This window comes from Halichoerus grypus, chromosome 11 (genome assembly GCF_964656455.1).
Source record: "Halichoerus grypus chromosome 11, mHalGry1.hap1.1, whole genome shotgun sequence".
In the NCBI taxonomy this organism is placed as follows: domain Eukaryota; kingdom Metazoa; phylum Chordata; class Mammalia; order Carnivora; family Phocidae; genus Halichoerus; species Halichoerus grypus.
In genome coordinates, this window is record NC_135722.1 from 64,990,426 (window position 1) to 65,011,574 (window position 21,149).

Below are 21,149 nucleotides of genomic sequence, written 5' to 3' on the forward strand. Positions count from 1 at the left end.
GCCTCCTCTAACAAAACCACTATTCTCTTCTCTGAGTAAGGTCCATCTTCCATCTCGGGGCCATACTTCATCAAATTTAACAAACTTCCTATGCCCCTCTCCAACTGTACGATTGAATATCTCTTATTTTTATTTATTTTTTTATTTTGAGGAGTCTAAGTGAGAATAGTAAGAGAACACTTATGTAAAGTATCTTCACTATTTGTGATTTGCCACAGATTAGGGAAACCAGAGGTTTAGGTACCTCTGTTTCCATTTAAATGAGACCACTTAATAATCCTTTTTGGGTTCTAGTGCAAACTCTTGCCCATCTCTATCCTCTAGCCTCTATTGTTTAATTATTTGTTGAGTTTGTTATGTCCATTTCTCAGATATTAAATTGTTGTGTCAGGCTGTATCCCTTCCCTTTCTCCTGGGAAAACACCCCTTGTGTAAGTCTTTTTCTTCATTGTGTCTTTCTTCACTGTAAGTGCATTTGGCTTGTCCTAGGGCCTTGAGGCTAGTGTCTGCTTTTACCACGTCCTCCCTGAAAGTACATAGCCCAGTGTGGGCTCTTCCACCATACACATTGCTGTCATTGTCTGTGTGCAATTTGGAAGTATATTTTCTATCTAGAAATGTTGATTCCCCCAAGATAAAGTTATGTGAGTGTAAGTCACTCCATTAGGAGTATCTCAGTCTGAGTGTGCCAAAGAACTTCCTATAGCTACCCTTAGCAAATGCCAGGGATTTCATAGGTGAGTATATGATCCCACCATGTTATTCCTGGCCTCATGTTACTCTTGATTTTCTACTAAGAACTGCCATGGTTGAATTCTGCCAGCCTATTTCTTCCATAGCACCCGGTACTTCTCCTTCATAGCACTTTGGCAACTTGAAATCATTGAATTTGTTACTGTATGGGTAATAATTTGTTTAATTACTATATTATTAATTACTGTCACCACTGGTAGACCCTAATCCCGGTGAGGATAGAGACTGTGTTTTTCTCATTCATAACTGCTTCTCCAGGGTCAAGCAAAGTGCCTGAGGCAAAGTTAATGCCCAACAAATATAGGACGAATGTCTCCAGATAGTGAAGAGAGCTGGTGGCATTGGCCATCTCAAGAGTACATTGTCATTCTGTAGATCACTTCTGTAAACTCCACAGTGATCTTTCATTAATAAAAGTCTTTCTAGGAGTACCTGGGTGGCTCAGTCGGTTAAGCATCTGCCTTCAGCCCAGGTCATGATCCCGGGGTCCTGGGATCGAGCCCCACATCGGGCTCCCTGCTCAGCAGGGAGTCTGCTTGTCCCTCTGCCTCTGCCCCTCCCCCCCCGTTTGTGCTCTCTTTCTCTCACTCTCAAATAAATAAATTAAAAATTTAATAAATAAATAAATAAAATTCTTTCTAAAATCCAGTTCCTTGGAAGACTAGGCACACACATAGGCTTCTAACAAGGAGGGTTTATAGGGTCTCTGCCTAGATACCACAATTTTGTCCCTGTCAGGTTTTTGGCTACTTCACTCAAATTCTCTTTTGAAAAGAAGGCTGTTCCTGTCTTTTCCTCATGTATTTACAAGAGTGCCCATCATCTGCTGTAATTAGTTCCAAGCTTTGGGGATTTTTTTGGAATCCCTCCAAACTAGCAGAACACAAAGAACAAATTTATACTCCTCTGCCTTGGGCAAAACTGTGAAGTGGAAAAACTTCACTGTTGATGTTGCCTCCTGACCCCACCCTGTAAGCCACCTCTCTTTTCTGGGCTCTCTCCTCACTTGGGTCTTCTTCTCTACAGTCACCCCCACTCTGAACCCTACCTCCTTCCTCTCTCTTCATCCTCTATTTTAAGGTTTCATCTAGACCTCACTACTCCAGAGGGCGCCGTACCTGCTAAGCTGTCATGGTCACTAAGCACTGAGTTGTTGCCCATCCTGGGTGATGAGTTTGCACTTCAGCAAGGCCTCAGATGGACACAGTTTTACCTAAGTAACTGACTCTGCTGATGGGAGTGTGGGGGTTCCAGCATGGAGAAGGAGAGATGTAGGGACAGTGGGAGCCCTGCAGGAGTCAGGAGGGAAGAGGGGCTGCATCAGCAGTGCCATTAGAGCCTGACAGACCAGCAGAGGTGAGACCCTAGCATATTTGAAACATGGAACAGATAACTTTTCAATACCCTCTTCTATAGGAAAAATTATTTGTAGTAATTAGCTTTAAATTGGCCCATTTTTATTCCTTATTCTTTAATAAACATTTTATCCACATGGAAGTTAATTCTGATAACTCCCTATAGTTTCCTAATAGTTCACAGTCATGTGAGCACACTTCGCGTGCAGGTGAGGTTTCCAGTCTTATGGAAGTACATACTCCCTTATTGAAACAATGGATTCAGACTACGCAATGAGAGCCCAGTGCTTGAAACATGAAGAAAGAGAATTTGAGTCACTTCACTTCTGTTACCCTGAGTGATCATTTGGAATGTTTATCTGCCTAAAATGTAAAAGGGGGAAACAAAGCAGCTAGAGTGATCATTTGAAAATTATGCTCCACTGAATGAGATCCAGGAGAAGCTCTTTAGTTGACAGTGTATGTTGGAGGACACTGGTTTTCAGATATATCCTTAAACTCAACAGTAATCACGCAGCAATTTTTAGAAATTCTTAAATCAATAAAACATATGGGAGGGGGAGGAGTATTTTATCACTAACGATGTTTGGAATTTTCTATGCTTGACGACAATAAAAAGCAGACTAACGTTTATTCAGTTTTGTTACAGTTTTAAATTCTCTACTGAGCTTGTTCCCCTTCTTGCTGGCCCCCAAGGCAGGTCACTCCCATTGTCTTCTTGGGTGTTCCCTGCAGATGGTGTCAGATCCACACTCTGCCATTTACTGTGAGATCTTGAGCAAATGTATATATGTTTTTAAAATTACTGTCTATCATTACTGAGCGCTTACAGTGTGCTGAGGCCACATGAAGGGCTTTGTACACACTGCCTCATTCAGTCCTCACAACACCCCCATTAGGTGGGTACTGTCATTCTTTCCAGCTTGCAGGTGAGGAAACTGGGACCCAGAAGTTAAACAACTTGCTAGATGCTCACTTAAGGAGTAAGTTACAGATCTGACATTTGAATTTAGGACTGGCTGGCTTCAAATCATAGGCATTTGATCTAACTTCTTGAAACATCCCTTCTGTGCTCTGTGGATGGGTGTAGAGGTGTCTCTTTCACACACACTTCTTTGGCTTCATTTCCACATCCTTCCCAGCTCCCAGTTCAGGATCTGGCAAGACTGCGGTATGGTGCCCTCACCTCCCCATCTCCACTTGCCCCTCTCCTAAGTCACTCTTTAAGACTCAGCTCAGACATCATTCCCAGGAAACACTTCTCCACCTCTTCCCTTGCCTGCACCCAAGCCTGGGTTAAGCAGTCCCCTGCATTGTGCTCCCATAGTGCCCTGCACAGAACTCTGGTCCAGCACCTACATGTCCAATGGAGATAGTCTGTCTATGTGTCTGTGTCCCCAGCTATCCTGCATGCCTCTGATGAGACTCAGTCTTCGTCTTTATGCCACCAGCACCCAGCACCATGCCTGGAATATAGAGGAAGCTCAAGAAATGTCTCAAAACAATTTAGGAACACTGAATCTCAGTTTTCCTGACCTGGCAGGGTGGCTAAAACCTCATCGCAGGCTTGGCTACTTCTACAATGTGCTGCTCCCCCCCCTTCTGGAAGACTCATTACTTCTCAAGACAGGCAAACAGACAGAACCGAGAAAGTGCTTTGTGTTTTGATCTTCACCTTGTCTCTTCATAACCTACAGAGTTAGCCTCCTTGTACTACTGGCCATTCACCTGAAGGGGTTCCAGACTTGCCAACAAATGTATTTGACCAATCCATGGGTGATGTCATTTTCTATTTTAGTGAATGGAAAACCGTAAGGATTGAGGGTTCTATCTCTTAAAAATCAACTGGCTACCCTCAAAATTTTAGTGCCAATCAATCAGTAATCACTGAAGAAGCATATTAAAAGATTTATTAGTTTGGGTGGATGTGAAGATCATGGGAATAGTGTGCGTTGGTGAATGGCAGGGAAGGATTTCCTCCTCCGAACTCATAGAGCCCCGAATGGAGGCAGCCTTTACCTAAGGAAGTACCATAGAGTTCTCCCTGGGAAGCGTCCCCAAATTTCCATTTGCCAAGTTTCATTAGTCTGAGTTTTCATTAGTCTAGAGTGAGCCTGTGAACTTCAACAGCTGGGAGCACCTTGATTTGATATTTGTCCTTTTTTTTTTTTTTTTTTAATTCATCTGCGATGAATGTCAATATTCGAGATGTTTTCATCTTGGATGCCAAATTATGATGTGGCCAAACAAAGGCCTCTCAAATGGCTTTTGTTGCTCAATATGTAAGCTAGGCCAAAATCAGGGCAGCAAGTGTTTGAAGGAGGCAAATTGGGGCCACCCAGGTCCTTCCCTATACCCCTCCAGGGAACCAGATGTTCAGGCAGATAACGTCTGGATGTGATCAGCTGACTTTCCCCAGCCCTGTTCCCCTTTTCTCGTCTCAATGCCATGTTTGCTTTGCTGTGTTTGCCATTAGAGCTCTGTGTATTGAGCAAACTTTCCAGCCTGTGTATGCCTGAGGATGAGTTTGCCCTGCTCTGTTTCATGCTGAAGGACTATTTACATTCTAGTCTTCAGCACTTTTGGGGAACTAGAAATGGTTATGAGCCCTGGGCCTCTGGGCTGTAGAAGCCAGTGTTTTCTGTGGTCAAGGAAATGCAGCAATCTCTATGGTTGAGAGCCAGAATGAGAATATCTCAGAGTTCCTGGACTCACAATATTGTCTTATTCTAAAGGGCAGCAAGGAATCTTGAAAATTGGCATAAAATCATAAAGCACTTTTTTTCAAAATAACCATAATGAATGGGCCACACAAATCCAAAGGCCAAGAGCCAATCCGTGTTCATATAACTTGCTACCATGCAAGCTAGACTCCTAGCTGTGCTGCTTACTTGCTGTGATTCTTGGGAGAGTTCTTGAACCTCTCTGTGCTTCAGTTTTTCTGCCTCCAAAATGGAGTCAATAATACCCACTTTTGGGGTTGTGTGACTAGCAAATAAACCAGTAAAAGTAAAGCATCTAACAGAGCACCTAGTACTTAGTAAATACTTAATAAAGTAGTAATCATTGTTATATTGTTATTGGCTATTTTTTTCTAATTTAAAGTTCTTCCTTAGTACTAAATTTATGTTCCTTTTTCTTTCTGATATTCTTCTGCTACAGCAGTACTCTTTTGGCTATTGAGAATACAAAAGCTTCTTTACTGTAATATAAAAAGTTATCGATCTTACAATTTTGGCTATGCAGCAGCACTGTTAAACAAAAGTCTTCCTGTAACATTATTGTTGGCAATCATCTTTATATTGCCATAGATAATAAATGCAACCTCCGACACAATAGAAAGGTTAACAGTTTTAATATTCTGATTTCTTCCTTTTTGTTTCAAATAATTTGTGTTCTACCCAGAGGCCTCCATTCCATTTAGATGCAACAATATTGACTCTGAAGTTTATAATTCAGAGAGGCGTATATAAAGTTATCTCACCTCTCTGAGCCTCAACTTCTTCATTGGTGAAATGGAGATAATATGAGTTTTTATCCATAAGGGTGTGGTTAAGGTCTTATGAGAGAAAGCAGATGAAGGGCTTACCAATGGTCTAGCATATAGTATGCATTCAGTGAGTATTAGTTACAATCATTACTAATGAAACTTTTGCTTTGATCAATTGATCTAATTCACTTTTTCTTTTTCTCAGACTAAGACTAGTCCATTACTTTATAACTGTGCATGCATTTGACTAATGATGCATGAGAAAGGTTTCTGAACCTTTCTGGGACTCATTTATGTATTTACTTATTTTTTTATTAGTAATAAGCTTAGGATATGTCATGTGATCAGAGGAGCAGAGAGAGAAAGTCCTCAAAGTGGGAAGGATGAAGCTGAGGAGTAAGGAGAGTTTGGTGGTTTGTGATTCCAATTCCTTCCAGAAGCTGGGATACATGTCTCATGTCTGATCTTGGGATCAGTGCTAGCTGCCTAAGCTAGCTCAACTTACTTTCTGTTACTTGCAACTAAACAATTCTAACATGGTTAGGACCATTAAATGGTTAATAACTATGTAAAATGTGTTATTTAAGTTATTTTCTTCCTAATATTCATGTCAGCCCTGATGTCAAAAAAATTACATTAAAAAATCTAAAAATCAACACTCTTCATGAACATAGATAAAAGCATTTCTAACAAAATATTTCCAAATAAAATGCAGCACTATATAAAAGGATAATACATTATGGCCAATTAAGACTTACCTCAAAAGTGCAAGGATAGTTCAGTATTCAAATATCAGTCAATGTAATTAACTATATTAGGAAAATAAAGGAGGAAAACCATGGGTCCTTGAAATAGATGGCAAAAACAGCTGACAAAATTCAGCACCCATTTATTTTTAATTAGCAATAATCGCACCTCGGATAAACCTCATTGGTTACGATACTGCCACTGAGCAAAGCTAGCACCCATTTATTTTTAAAATCCTTAGCAAAATAGGAAAGAAAAGGAAATACCTCAGTCTGATAAGGGGCTATGAAAAAACCTACACTTAACCTAATCCTTAATGGTGAAATGCTGAATGCTTTTTCCCTACAATGAAAGACAGAATAAGGATGTCTGTTCTTACCACTTCTATTCTGCACTATTCAGAAGATTTTAGCCAGTGCCATAAGGCAAGAATAAGAAATACAATGCATAAAGATAGGAAAGAACAAAGCAAGACTGTCTTTATTCACAGACAACATGACTGTCTACATAGAAAATGCTAAGGATTCATCCCCTCTTATTGTGCTTGGTGTTGTGCTGGATACAGGGATAACCAATGACCATACCAGACACAAGGTATTCTTAGTCTTGCAGTAGATGGGGGATTATTATATATTTCTACTTATGAGCAATAACCAATTGGAAGATAAAATTCAAACAAACATTTTACAATCTACATGGGGGAGAACAATAGATGCTGTAGAGGGGAAAGTATAATAGTGAAAGATCAAAAACCATGCAAGGCATAAAGAAGACCAGGTTTTTATGTAGGTGAACAATTAAAATTCATGAAAGTCCTGAACATACTTTCATATCTTAAAAGAAACAATGTTGTGAATATGTATGTATAGCATTTAGATTACTTTATTTTCCTATTACTGAGCAATGAAGAGAATTGAAATGCTGTGGGGTCAAACAAAAATGGCTGCTTTACTATTGTGATCACCGTCTATTGTGATTTTCTATGTAACAGCTTTTAGACTTTCATCCCTACCCCACCCACATAACTGATGTAAAAGGTCAAGTTGGAAACCAAGTCACTGGACTTCTGCAGCTTGGAGGTTTAATAGTTTGCACAGTAAGTCCCAGGAGTTTGTTTCTGCCAAGGCCAGATCCTTTGTTTATCTCAATTCCCAGCCACCGAAATCACTCTTTCCATGACACCCTTCCCTTCCATGACTAATGGAGGGTGAAGCATGATGCTGAAAAGTGGGTGGGCCAGAGAGTATACCCTGGCCAGCTCCAGAGGCTGAGAGGGAGTGTGGGAGAAGCCGAACGCCAAACGAGAGGTGAAGACCCAGCTGGCAGCCATCATGGTGCAGAGTCCTGAGGGCAAGAAGCAGCATCTCAGACTGGCAAGGGGCAAGGACAGGCGCTCCTACAACAGAAGAGGAGCAGCTAGAGCTTGGGCAAGCTCTAGAAGAGAAATGTGAACACATCAGAACTCAAACTAGCTGGTAATGCACTGGTTTTCATTAGTTCTTGAGTGATGGGAGTAGAATTGTCTTTCAAAACTCAATATATACTATCTTAAGTTGTGTATTTAAGGATTTCTAAGTGAGCTATATAGTAAAATTCATTCAGTTCTAAAAAAAGGAAAGAAAAAACACAAAAGCTGAGAGGTCTGCAAAAACCTACTAGAACTAAGAAGTGAATTTAGCAAGGCCACAGAGTCAATATACAAACATCAACTATATTTCTACTTATGAGCAATAACCAATTGGAAAATAAAATTCAAACAAACATTTTACAATCTACATTTACTATAGTATCAAAAAATACAAAATACTTGGGAATAAATGGAAATTTATTGGAATTTAATGGATACTGTACAATATGATACACTGAAAACTACAAAATATGGTAGAGAAATACAGCTGCCATTATCCTCCTATAAATAAACTTTGTCTTTTCTCCTCTTAATCTGCCTGTTGTCAATTAATTTGCAGACCCCAAAGACAGGACCCAAACTGGAAAAGTTTGTCCTTCTCAACAGACACTTAGATTTTATTTTTCTTCCTTACAAATTATCACTTAAAGAGGTGAACAAAATGATTAAAATTCAGAACAGAAACCCTAACGGAAGAAATGGTATTGTAAATACTTAAAACCTTGTGTAACCCAAATGTCCTCAAGTCCCACCAACCTAAGAAGGCCTTGCCTTATAAGGAATGACCAGCAGAGAATCTGACCCCAAGAGGTGCTTTGTAAATATCTATTGAAATGAATAGAATTGAATTAAGTTAAATGTGCTCATAGTTTGGGGGAGAATAAAGAGTAAAAAAAAGTAATTATCCTACAATGTAGCAACTTTTTCTCCCTTAGAAATGCAGGGTTATATAGACATTAAGGGCTCTAGATTTAGAGAGATTGGTGTGAAATCCAGGCTCAAATCCTAGCTCTGTCAATAATCACCACTGTGACCTTGAGTAAACTGCTTAGTATCTATGTGCCAATTCCCTCATCTGTCCAATGAAATAAAGGCTAGTACTTACCTCAAAGTGGTATAAAATTACAAAAGATAATATAAGTAAATCACTTAATTTTTAACCTTTAAGTTAAATCATTAACTCCTGGATTACCTGGTGAGATTAAGCCATAATTCTCTTAGGGCTGATTGTAGGGAATTGCTTTTCTATGCAGTAAAATCCTGTCTGGAGTTGGGGCAGATCCAAGTTCTGTGGGGCCTGGTGATTATTATACAACTGGGGTGCAGGAAGGAGGGTGGATCTCTCTAAATCTAGAGCCCTTAATGTCTATATAACCCTGCATTTCTAAGGGAGAAATCCCTCAAGTTGATTAACATAGGAATACATGAAGGAACATGCCTGACACCCCAGAGCAAAGCAGCTTACTTACTCTGTCTGAGGGACTGCCCTGGTGGCTCTGAAGGCTCTTGGTTCACAGCTCTCATAGGCCCAGAAAGGAATGATGATGCTTGTTCCTCTGAGGACTAACAACCACCCCAGAGAAAAGACTAGCATCCTGAGGTTTCTGTCATACTCAACAAACACACTCTTCTTGATTAATTGTATGGATTTAGGGTTCTAAAAACTTTGGTACCCAATAGGGTTAAGTAAAATTGATACTCAAGGATATGTCATGAAGATACCTGGGTGAGCTACATCCTATGAAGCATGCTGAAAAGCAAGTCCTAGTGACTTCATGGCCCAGACATGCCTGAAGAACCCAAATATTTCCCTCCTGCCATGGATGAAGCTCTGGTCAGAGATAGATTTGCCAGGAATCTAATGAGAGACAAGCTTTGGGGCCCCTCAATTGCATGGGCCTTTTCCAAGGCTCTGCATCTACTTTTGGATTTGTAGTTGTAACCATGTTTGTAAAGATCCACCCTCCTTCCTGCACCCCAGTTGTATAATAATCACCAGGTCCCATAGAACTTGGATCTGCCCCAACTCCAGACAGGATTTTACTGCATAGAAAAGCAATTCCCTACAATCAGGCCTAAGAGAATTATGGCTTAATCTCACCAGGTAATCCAGGAGTTAATGATTTAACTTAAAGGTTATCTTCATCCCTTGCCTCTTTTGTCTTCACCCTCTTTGGGACTTCTGACACTAATATCAGGTCGCATCTACCAGTGTCCCCAAAGGTGGAAATGAATCCCAGGCAAAAGGGATCTTTCACATACTGAAAAGTCATGTGACAGAGGAATTTCCTGTAATTTTCTTAGTAAAGAGGCTTTCCTGGTCTCTGTTTGTCATCCCAAAGTACCCCAAAGTCATCTCAGACATATTAGAACAGAACCATGGAGAGAGAAGAATTCTGTACATAATTTTCACTCTGCCTAGAATTCCCATGTGTATAAAATTCCTACCATTCATCCTCTAAGAACCAGCTTCTATGCTTTGGAGGGAAAGAAGTAGCTTTTGTTCAACTTTGTATCATTAGCATCTACCATTTTTATAGGCATCTGGTCAATTTTGACTCCATAAATGAACAAATGAAGTAATCAATGAAATGTGACAGATGAAACATTAGAAGAGGAGAATAAACTGGATGTCAGCAGAGAAGAAAAGGAGAAGTAAAAAGCCAGGACATGTAAACAAGATTTTGAGCTGTGTGAACAAAACCTGAAGCTACTGTTAAACAGATACAATTCCCTCTTTTGCTTTATAGGAAATTACACAGATTTATCATGGATCTTGGTTAGAAAAGGTACTTTGAGCTCTTGAACGAGGCAGCTCTACTGTGTCCTTTATCTTACCTTGTAGCTTTTTATCTGCTCAAAGGCCTTCAGTGTAGAAAGGAAATTTTGCCAACAGGGAAAAGTCAGTATTGACCTAGAGTCAGACTTACGTATTTTCTTGTGCCTGAAATTCATCCAATCCCTTTTAACTAATAAGTAAGGCTAAGGCGTTGAGAATTAGTTCAATAACTTGCTTAAATGGTGCTATAACTAGCTTAACATAAACACTGACAGAACAGAACTGGCTTTCATTTCCCTTTTTATCGCCTTATCCTCTTGTGACACAGGGAGAACAGATAGGATGATTACCTCCATTTTATATGCAGTAAGAACTTTCCATAAACTTGGTGCACAAATATGATTATATCCCTTTTATTTTTACAATTAATACTTTGAATATCCACCTGCCTTAAAAACTACTGGAAAATTACTTAAAAATAGAAAAATTACTGGAACCGGTAGATGAATTCAGTAAGCTCACAGGATACAAAATTGATATACAGAAATCTGTTGCATTTCTATACACTAATAATGAAGAAGCAGAAAGAGAAATTAAGAAATTTACACCTACAATAGCACCAAAAAGAAAAAATATCTAGGAATAAACCAAGGAAGTAAAAGACCTGCATTCTGAAAACTATAAAACACTGATGAAAGAAATTGAACATGACACAAATGGAAAGATATTCCATGTTCATGGATTGGAAGAACAAATATTGTTAAATTGTCCATGCTACTCAAAGTAATCAGCAGATTTAGTACAATCCCTATCAAAATATCAATAACATTTTCACAGAGCTAGAACAAATAATCCTAAAACCTGTATGGAAACACAAAAGATCCTGAATAGACAAAACAACCTTGAGAAAGAAAAACAAAACTGGAGGTATCATAATTCCAGATTTCAAGATACACCACAAAGCTGTCATAAACAAAATATGGTACTGGCACAAAAATAGACACATAGATCAATAGAAAAGAACAGAGAAGCCAGAAATAAACCCACAATTAAATAGTCAATTAATCTATGACAAAGGAGGCAAGAATATACAATGGGGAACAGACAATCTTTTCTTTTTTTTTTTTTTTTAAAGATTTTATTTATTTATTTGACAGAGAGAGAGATAGTGAGAGCAGGAACACAAGCAGGGGGAGTGGGAGAGGGAGAAGCAGGCCCCCCGTGGAGCAGGGAGCCCGACGCGGGGCTCAATCCCAGGACCCTGGGATCATGACCTGAGCCAAAGGCAGACGCTTAACGACTGAGCCACCCAGGTGCCCCAGAACAGACAATCTTTTCAATAAATGGTATTGGGAAAACTGCACAGCCATGTGCAAAAGAATGAAACTGGACCACTTTCTTACACTATACACAGAAATTAACTCAAAATGTATTTAAGACTTAAATGTGAGACCTGAAACCATAAAAATCCTAGAAGAAAACAGGCAGTAATTTTTTTGACACTGGTTGTGGAAACATTTTTTCAGATATGCCCCCTTGGGCAAGGGAAACAAAGGCAAAATTAAATTATTGGGACTATATCAAAATAAAAAAGCTTCTGCACAGTAAAGGAAACCATCACTAAAACAAAAAGGTGACCTACTAAATAGAAGAAGATATATGCAAATAACATATCCCATAAGGGCTTAATATCCAAAATATATAAAGAACTTATATAACCCAACACCAAAAAAATAAATAATCTGATTAAAAATTAAGCAGAGGACCTGAAGAGACATTTCTCCAAAGAAGACATACAGGTGGCTAACAGACACATGACATCACTCATCATCAGGGAAATGCAAATCAAAATCACAGTGAGATATCACCTCACATGTGTCAGAATGGCTAGTATCAAAAAGACAAGAAATAACATGTTTGACAAGGATGTGGAGAAAAAGGAACCCTCATGCACTGTTGGTGGGAATGTAAACTGGTGCAGCCACTGTGGAAAACAGTATGGAGACTCCTCAAAAAATTAAAAATAGAATGATCCAGTAATTGCACTACTAGGTATTTACCCAAAGAAAAGAAAAACACCAATTCCAAAAGATTTATGCGGGAGCATGAGTGGGGAGAGGCAGAAGGAGAGGGAGAAAGAATCCGAAGTAGACTCCTCATCGAACGCTGAGCCCAACAATGGGCTCAACCCCACAAACATAAGATCACGACCTGAGCTGAAACCAAGAGTCGGATGCTTAACTGACTGAGCCAGCCAGGCTCCCCTTGCAGCATTATTTACAACAGTCAAGATATGGAAGCAACCCAAGTGTCCATCCATAGACAAATGGATAAAGTGAATGTGGTGTGTGTGTGTGTGTGTGTAATGGAACATTACTCAGCCATAAAAAATAATGAGATCTTGTCACCTGAAACAACATGGATGGACCTAGGGGGTATCATGTTAGGTGAAATAAGTCAGTCAGAGAACGACAAATACCATATGATTTCACTCATATGGGGAATTTAAGAAACAAAACAAATGAATAAACAAAGAAAAAAAGAGACAAACAAAAATACGGACTCTAAAATACAGAGAAGAAACTGGTGGTTGCCAAGGGGAGGTGGGTGGGTGGGTGGGGAATGGGTGAAATAAAGGGGATTAAGTGTACACTTACTGTGATGAGCACTAAGTAATGTACAGAATTATTGAATCACTATATTGTACACCTGAAACTAATATAACATGTATGTTAATTATATACTTCAATTAAAAAAAAGAAAAAAGTGTGTGTCATTCTAATTTCCATAGAACTGAAGGAATCATATCTAATCTAAAACCTAGAAGAAAAAAAGAAAGAAAGAAATGAAGAAACTTCAATAAACCAATTAAAAGCAGAAAAGGGAAACTGAAAAAAAATCGATTTAAATAGAAAACAAATGAAAATACAAAAAAATAAATCCAAACATATTTGTAGTGACAAGTATGACTGTATTAACTCTCACTATTCAAAGACAGAGACTCTCAGCTTGGTCTAAAAAGAGATCCAAGAGCACTTCTAAAACAAACAATAACTAGACAAAAGCTGAGAATGTTGAGACACAGGCAAATGCTAACCAAATGAAAGCAGATGTAGAAGTATTAATGCCAGACAAAGCATATTCAAGGGAACAAGGAAAGATGTTCCAAATTCATTAAAGGTACAATTCACCAAGAAAATTCAAGAGGCAGCCACATTTATATACATAGGACCATAGCTTCAAAATACATAAACAAAATATGATGGACATAAGTTAGACATTGACAAATTCATAATTATAAAGGAATAATTTAACATTATCTCAGAAATAGGCAAATCAAAAAGCCAAACGCAAGTATGGATGAAAAAGATCTGAATAACACCATTAACTATCTTGATCACAACTATAAAAGGAGAAAACGAGAGAGAGACAGAGAAAGAACTGACCATCTAACAAAGAAAAATACACATTCCTTTCAAATATATGTAGATCACTTATAAACATAGGCTATGTATTTGGCCACAAAGAAATGCAATAAATTCCAACAACAGAATTTAATATGCCACATTCTTTGACTATAATGTAATAGTATTTATTAGCAACAAAAGGATAGTATCCTTAAAAAACAAATTGTACTTTTTAAAATAACTCAGATGAAAAAGAGAATTAAAATAAATTATAAACTATTTAGAAATGAATGATCATTATTATACCACATATCAAAGTCTGTGGAATGTTGCAAAAGCAAAATTCCAAAGAAAAATTAAGCCTCAAATATATTGCATTAATAAGAATTGTGTAGGTCAGGTTTTGGCAAGTTTTCTATAAAGGACCAGATAGTGTATATGTTAGGATTTGCAGACCAGGTGGTCTCTGTCACAACTATTCAGCTCTGCCATTATAGTTCAGAAGCAGCCATAGGCAATAGGCAAATGAATGAACATGGTTATGTTCTAATAAAACTTTATTTACAGAAATAGTGGCAGGCAGGATTTGGCCCAAGAAGCAGTTTGCCTACCCTTCATCTAGTTATGCTGAGGTAATAAAGAACCTTCAAATCTTAATGGCTTGTAAAAATAAAGATTTATGTTTTACTCCCATTCTGGGTCCTGTTACTGATAGCTGTCCTCACTCTGGGACCCAGGCCGATGGAGCAGGAGTCCCCAGAAACAAGGCCAGCAGTAGTGGCATGACAAAGCAAAAACCACTGCTGCCCAGAGTATCATTTCTGCTGGCATTTTATTGGTCCCAACAAATTACCCAGCCAAGACTAATTTCAAGGGGCAAGGGAACTTAATTTTCCCAGAGGAAAAAAACAGATCCTAGTGAATAGTAAAAGAATCTGCCATATATTTTTATTAGTTCTTTTTCAGAGATTCAAATGTTAATTCCGTTCTGTAATGGGTTGGATTGTGTTCCCCCCAAATTTATACGTTGACGTCCTAACCTCCAGCACTGCAGAATAGGACCTTATTTGGAAAGAGGGTTTTTATAGAGGTTATCGAGTTAAAGTGAAGTCATTAGGGTGGGACCCAGCACAGCATGATTAGTGCCCTCATAAAAACAGGGAACATTTGGACACAAAGACACACACAGAGGGAATATACGATGTGAAGAGCCCCAGGAAGAGTGCCATCTACAGCCAAGGAGTGATCCTGGACCAGATCCTCCCTCCCAGTCCTCAGGAGGAATAGACCCTGCCAACACCTTGATCTTGGACTTCTAGCCTCCAGAACTGTGAGACAATGAATTTCTGTTGTTTAAGCCATCCAGTTTGAGGTACTTTGTTATGGCAGCCCTAGCAAATGAATACAGCTTCTAAGGGAGACCCACAGAGTGCCCTCCACCTTCCTCTCTATTGGAGGCTACTCTCTGGGAGTTCAGAATGGCTTTCTTACAGTTTCTTTGCTGAAGAATAGGGGACACATAGATCTATGATTTCTTATGGAGCATCCTGCTATCTAGAAATGAGTAAACGGAAATGCCGGAACATTAAGTCCCTGGCCTGGGGTAACATGGCTAGTGGAAATAGGGCTAGAGCTGGAAGCCCTCGACCTCTAATAATTCACAAACCCTTTACTGAGCACTAATGAGTCAGCCACTGTTCTAACTGCTCAACAGATGTTATTTAATTTAATCCACACAGCAGTCCTATGCAGTAGATACTCTCATTCATTACGCCCCCTACCATTTTAATGTCAAACTAACTGAGACCGAGAACTGCTAAGTAGCTTTCTAAAGGTCCAGAGCTAGGAAGTCGGAAACAGAATTCAAACCAGGTACAGGTGCAGCCCTCACCAGAATGATTCCTTCCTCTGGGATCCCATGTGTACTTCACTGGTGTCCTTATTCTGGCTCTCAGCACGCTGTTGAGGGTAGGTGACCATATGCCATCCTGACAGTGATGTTCTGTTTAGGCATCTAGTGCCTCATGCCTGGCACTCTGCCTGACACAGACCAGACATCAATGAATGTGTTGAATGAATGAATGAATGAATGGAGTGACGTCTTCACTGCAGTGCTAATGCAGTTGGTGGATAGTCAGATGAAATCAGGTTGGAGGGCATGGGCCCATGAAGCTTAATCCCAAACCAGTGAGTCCCCACATGCCTTCCAGCAAATCTCTTAACCTCTGCATGAAGATTTTCCCCTTGGCTTGAGGGAACCTATTTTAGGTTCCCAGATGCTTTCTGGATTAATTTGTGAAGTGCTGATGTGATAAACACTGTAATTGCTTAGAGTGACTTTGACTTCCAGGCTCCCTCTGCGGTCTCTAGATCACTTTGAAATGCATTGGAATGTATTCAAGAGTTAATAAAAACATTGAAATAGGTACCCAAAGTCCTTTGCTATCTGTGCTTCAGTTATTGTTTTCTTTTTCTTAGATTTTCCTTGACGAGCTTAAAGAACAAAAGGCTGAGAGCCACATGGATAAGCAAGGCTTCTGGCCTGGGAGCAGGGTCTTGTTCTGATCCTGTCTGTGTGTGACTTGATGTGTGACTGGAAGCAACATGGTCTCCTCCCCTAGACTTCTCTTTCCTTAATCTAGAAAATTATGAAATTCTTCTGGATGATTTCTGAAGTCTCTTTTGGCTCTAATATTCTTGGATCTAACACTCAGCAGACAAGACTCTCTGAGTGGAGCTCTGTGTTGGAAGCTGTGGATACAGCAGTGAATGGGGGATGGGGGTCTGGGTGTTCATGGCTTGGGTGTTCAAGGTCCCAGGCTTGAAGGGCCCCAACACAGTGTGGAGAGGAGGAGGGGCACGAGTGGCCCAGTGCGACATGAGATGAAGGGCAGGAAATGAGGCCAGAAGTGTACCTGGATGAGGAAGTTAGATTCCATCTCCTATTCTTCTGTTTCCCAAACTGCTCCTTTCTGTGCCACCATCACAGCTTTGAACTACTCTGGACATGATGGTTAAGAGCAAGAGCACTAGGTTGCCAGTCTGATGTTTATCTTAGCTTTGCCATTTACTGGCAGTGTGACCTTGGGCAAATTATCTACCATTCTGTGCTTCAGTTTCTTCATTGCAGAATTGAGATTCTACCTCATGGTATTGGTATACCTCCTACAATGTGTTAGTCATGCCAAGGGCCTATGACAGTGCCTGGCACCTGGAAAGAACTAAAAAATGTTTGGCTGTTACTGTTATATTTGTGTACCATTAGAAATAGCATTTTGATGTATGGCTGAAAAATTTATAGCACTGAACACGGAAATTCAGGGTGTGAGGGTCCATGTTCAGCAAACCATATTATATATACAATGTATACTTCTGAACTGTATACTTTCTAAACTATAGAGGCAGAAGTTTGGCTACTGATGTTTTAAAAGATCAATAGGCATGGCTGAAAAATGCACCTGTAATTCATGCCAACTGTCTAAGGTACATTATAGTGGGATTAACTACTTAAGCATCCCCCTAGGAAGAAATATAATGAAATTACTCGTGCAATTTCTGCTATACCTTAAAATAAATGTACTACCATTGAAACTAAAATTGTTCAATCCTCCACTACCTAAAAGCAGAACAATCTTGTGGCACGCGGGGAAGAGGTGGAGAAATTTTTAAAGCAGGGACTGACATGAACAGATTTGTATTTAGAAAACTGTAGTAATATCACTTCTTTTTTTGCTCTTTTCTCTATCCTCTGATGTGAATGATTATAAGTAGAGAGAGAGATAATTTGGTCTTTGAAGAAGTTAGGATTAACCTGCCTTTTTCATACACTTGCACTGTTTTACTGTTCAGTTGTGGTGTATCATACTGGTTTTGACTACAATGTTTTAAATGAAGTACACAAAACCCTTAGGTTTCTCAAAGAGCTGAAGCTATCACAGGACATTTACACAGACTGTTATTTCTGTATGGAATGCTCTTTACTTGCTCTTCACTTGGCTCCTATTAACTTCAGATCTCAGTGAAGTAGTACTCCCTAGGGAAGTCTTACATGACCTAGCTTACCAGTCAGATCACCTCATTATTTACTCATCATGCTGAGTCTACCTTCTAACATTTATGACAGTTGCAGTTATACATGTATTTCTGTGGACCATTTGATTAATATCTGTCTATTCCCAAGTAAAAGGACAATGTCTAATTTGGCTCACCACTTATCGTATTTTGTACAATGCCTGACACATAAAACAGAGGCTCAATATTTTTGAAATAAGTAAATGAATGAATGAAACATTATTTTTAAAGTACTTCATTTCACCTACTCCATTTTTATCATAGCACCATATGTGGAACAGAAAGAGCACAAAATGTGGACTCAGGCACCTGGTTTTATGCCTATAATCCACCTATTATTAGTGCTCTGATCTGGCCACATACTAACATGTCTGAGCTTCTGGGGCCAGGAATATCACCCATCTATACGCTTTTGCTGAAATTAAAATAACACAATAGATGAGAAAAAACATCGAGTAGATTCTCTTACAACATACAAACATTAAACTATTTCTCATTCTGAGTGCTACAGATACAGAAGTTCATAGAATACTTTCTGCCTTCAAAAAAATGTGTTTTTCTTGAGCTTTCAAAACACACACACACACACACTGATTACATAAGCTGTCAAAACACACACATGCATGCACAATGGTTACAATAATTACAGAATCACATAAGACAGTGTGACACAAAATGTGAGCTAGAATTCTCTGGGAATATTTTAATGCTTCTACAAGCAATGTGGCAGAGAAGAAAAGTATGGTGACTTTGAATCTAATCCCTCATTTCCCACTTAGAGGATTGAAATTTTAATTCCAACTTTCCCACTGACTGGCTGTATAGTCTTTTTTTTTTTTTTTTTTTAAAGATTTTATTTATTTATTCGACACAGAGAGAGACAGCTAGAGAGGGAACACAGGCAGAGGGAGTGGAGAGGGAGAAGCAGGCCTCCCGCGGAGCAGGGTGCCCGATGTGGGGCTTGATCCCGGGATCCTGGGATCCTGGGATCATGACCTGAGCTGAAGGCAGACACTTAACGACTGAGCCACCCAGGCGCCCCTGGCTGTATAGTCTTAAATAAGTCATTTAGCCTCTTTAACTTTCAGATTCCATGTTGTAAATGGGTATAACCCTACACCCCTGCAAGGTTGCTGCTAGAACTTGTGAAGGTCATGAATACCTACATGAAAAAAGGAAGAAAGACCTCAGGTCAGTAGTCTAAACTTCTACCTTAAGAAGCTAGAAAAAGAAGAGCAAGTTAAACCTAAAGCAAGTAGAGGAAGGAAATAATAAAGATCACAATGGAAACAAATTAGAGAATAGAAAACCAATAGAGAAAACCAGCCAAACCAGAAGTTGTTTCTTTGAAATGATTAACAAAATTGACAAGACTTTGGCTAGACTGACCAAGAAGAGAGAGAGAGAGAGAGAGAGAGAGAGAAGATCCAAATTACTAAAATCAGGAATGAAAGGGGATATCACTACCAACCTTACAGAAATACAAAGGATTATAAGGAAACACTATGAACAACTGTATACTAACAAATTAGAAAACCTGGATGAAACCAACAAATTCTTAGAATGCAACCAACTACCGAAACTAAATCAAAATGACACAGAAGATCTGAGTAGGCCCATATCAAGTAAAGAGAGTGAATTAGTAATCAAAAACTTCCCTCAAAGAAAAGTCCAAAACAAGGTTGATTCATCGGTGGCAAAACTTCTTTAAAGAAGAATTCACACAAATCCTTCACAAGCTTTTCCAAAAAATAGAAGAGGAAACCCCTCTCGATTCATTTTATGATGCCAATATTACCCTGAAATCAAAACCAAAGATGTCACAAGAAGACAGTCACCAACCAATATCTCTTGTAAACGTAGATGCAAGAATCCTCAACAAAATACTAGCAAACCAAATCCAACAATATATAAAGAGGATCATACACATGACCCATTGGAATTTATCCCAAGAATTAATGTTTGGTTCAACATACAAAAATTAAACAATATAATATACCATTAATAAAGATCAAAAACAGCATACTCATTTCATAGATGCAGAAAAAGCATTTGACAAAACCCAATACCATTTCATGAAAAAAAATATTCAGCATACTGGGAATAGAAGGCAACTTCCCTAAACTGATGAAGGACATCTATGAAAAACCCATAGCTACCATCATACTTAATAGTAAAAGACTGAAATCTTTCTCTCTAAGAACAGGAACAAGACAAGGTTGTCCACTCTTATTCAATATTGTACTAGAGAGTCTAGCCATGAGAATTAAGCAAGGAAAACAAATAAAAAGCATCCAAATTAGAAAGAAAAAAGGGTAAAAGTATCTTCATTCACAGTTTAAATGAACTTGTATATAGAGAATTCTAAGGAATCTATTACAAAAAACCTATTAGAGACAATAAACAAGAGCAACAAGGTGGCAGTTTATAAGATCAACATACTAAATCAATTTTATTTAGCAGTGAATGATCTGAAGGTTAAATTATGAAAAAAATTCCGTTTATGATAGTATCAAAAAGAATAAAATACTTATGAATAAATTTAATTTAAAAAGTGAAAGAAATACACACTAAAAACTATCAAACATTGCTGAAAGAATTTTTTTAAGATTTTATTTACTTATTTGAGAGAGAGAGAAAGAGATCACAAGCAGGAAGAGGAGCAGAGGGAGAGGAAGAAGTAGACTCCCTGCTGAGCAGGGGGCTCGATCCCAGGACTCTGGGATCATCATGACCTGAGCTGAAGGCAGATGCTTAACTGACTGACCCACCCAGGCGCTCCTGTTGAAAGAATTTAAAGAAAATCTAAATAAATGGAAAGACATCCCATGTTTATGTATTTGAAGACAATATTGGTAAAATGGCAATACTCTCCAAATTGATCTATACAGTCAACACAATACTAATAAAATTCTAGCTGCCTTTTTAATTTTTTACAGATATTGATAAGCTGATCCTAATATTCAAATAGAAATGCAAGGACCCAGAAAAGGCAAAGCAGTCTTGAAAAAAAACAAAGTTGAAGAACTCACACTTCCTGAATTCAGAACTTACTACAAAGCTATAGCAATCAAGACGGCATGGTACTGGCAGAAGGTAGACATACAGATCAAGAGAATAGAAGTGAAAGTCCAGAAAT

The 21,149-nt window shown here is 38.8% G+C and overlaps 1 pseudogene; it reads right to left on the reverse strand.

The window, feature by feature from the left end:
- Nucleotides 1-6,442: 6,442 nt before the first annotated feature.
- Nucleotides 6,443-6,558, reverse strand: LOC118529384 (U4 spliceosomal RNA; annotated as a pseudogene).
- Between the last annotated feature and the right edge of the window lie 14,591 nt (nt 6,559-21,149).